Here is a 2,171-nt window from a genome sequence, read left to right as displayed (position 1 = left end):
AGGTACTTTTTATTTTTTTATAACAATAATGGTTGAATAAGTATTGTTGAGTAATCTGTGAGGGTTGAATAATTATTAATTAATCTGTGAATAATTGCTGTTGTTACTGCCTGACTACTTAAGCCACTTGGGCAAATCTATTAGTTTATGCTATTATTACATATTCACACTGTATTCCCTCCCAGATCAGAAGCTCACCAATTTTTTAATGCCTTCGGTGATGAATTGCTTCTTTAGATTTATGTTATCTTTTTCTACATGCCCAAGGCCTAGCTAGTCAAATGTTTGTGCAATATGACATATTATTTTCAATATCGATAACATATAAATAACTCTATGTAGGTAGATATGTTAAGTAATAATGTGTATTATACTATATTGTTGCTAACCATTCAATGCATTATCAATTTATTATTCAGATTAGACTCTTATGCATAGAGATAGAGATATAAATCATAAATGCACTTTGTTGTTATGAACCTTGCTGTTGTTAATTAATTCTTGGAATAAAAAACTATGCTCGAATCAGTTGAACCAATAAATTATTGAACCAGTGGCTAGAGCGCTTCAATGACTGGTTCGGTTTTCAGAACCTTGCTTCTAATAGAGACAATTTTTAAATCCTTTTCATTTTGAATTCTTTTACAAAATACTTCACAGGCTGAATGTATCATTTTTATGTGCTAGAAAAAGAACCCAACCAAATCTTGTATAGTCATCCACAATCACTAAACTATAATGTTTGCCACCCAAACTTTGAGTTCTTGTTGGACTAAAGAGATCAATATGTAGCAATTCAAGGGGCCTTTTAGTAGAAATGTATTCCTTTGGTTTAAAAGAGCTCTTTGTTTGTTTTTCCATTTGACATGCATCACAAGTGATGTTTTTGTCAAATCTGATTTTATGAAGACCTTTCACTAAATCCCTTTTAACAAGCTTGTTAATCTGAAACATGCTAGCATGGCCCAATCTTTTGTGCCATAGCCACTTTTCAGAATCTTTTAAGTGAAAGCAAGCTACATTTTGACTCTTTAATTCATCAAGAGTGAGTCCATACACATTATCACACTGTTTAGCTACAAACAACACTTCATTTGATTTTTCACACACAACTTGACATTCTAATTTTTTGAAAATAACTAAATAACCAAGATCACTGAGTTGATTTATGCTCAAAAGATTGTGTTTTAGTCCATCAACTAAGAAAACATTATCAATGAAGGTAGAAAGATTTTTACCCACTTTTCCAATTGCAATTATTTTTCTTTTACCGTCATCCCCAAAAGTCACAAAGCCACTAGCATAGTTGTTGAGACTAACAAAGAAGGTAGACTTCCTTGTCATATGCCTAGAACATCCGCTGTCCAAGTACCATAGATCTTTCTTCCTCTTGGACGCTAGGCAAATCTGCAATCATTTTTAAGTGGCCTTAGGTATCCAAACTAGTTTGGATTATTTGAAGTTAATCCATCTTGGTTGTCCAAGTTTATTAAAATCACAAACAACCTTGTATGTTTTATTTTCCACAATTCTTTTGTCAATAAAACATTAAGGGGAAGAATGACCATTTTTATTGCAATTAGAACAATGATTTTTGATTGCATGATACTGAAAGTTATCAATATTATGATGTTGAAATTGATTTAATGTTTGGTGCTAAAAATGATTAAAGGTTTGAAATTTTCTGGTTGTTGAGTAAGGTGCCTTTCTTTTATAAAATTGATTTTTAGCAACTGCACCTGTTTTTGCAACATATCCCAAACCAGAATTATTTGAAACAGATTTGGTTCTTGAATATGAGGCACTCTTGTTAAAGTGTGGTTTTTCAAAACAAACCTCATTGTTAGTGAAAAAATCATGACCAAAATTTTTTGACAATGGTTTGGTCTTTGAAGATGATGCATTTTTATCAAAAAATAATTTTTCAAAACTAGCATGAGTTTTAATTGAATAACTCAAACCAGAAATTTCAAATGAAGGTTTTGTCTTTGAGTTTGATGCTTCGGTTTTAGTGAATGGTTTTTCAAAAACTGCATCATCCTTTATCACATAACCCAAACCAGATTTTTCAAATAATGGTCTTTGATTAGCAAGTAATTTGTCCAAGTTGCTGGAACTGTGTGCAAATTTTGCTAAATCATTATTCAACCCTTTAATCATTTCATTTAATC

This window comes from Arachis ipaensis, chromosome B2 (assembly GCF_059453495.1).
Source record: "Arachis ipaensis isolate K30076 ecotype BB chromosome B2, ASM5945349v1, whole genome shotgun sequence".
Classification (NCBI taxonomy): domain Eukaryota; kingdom Viridiplantae; phylum Streptophyta; class Magnoliopsida; order Fabales; family Fabaceae; genus Arachis; species Arachis ipaensis.
The sequence above is the reverse complement of the archived record's forward strand: the minus strand, read 5'-3'. Positions refer to the sequence as shown.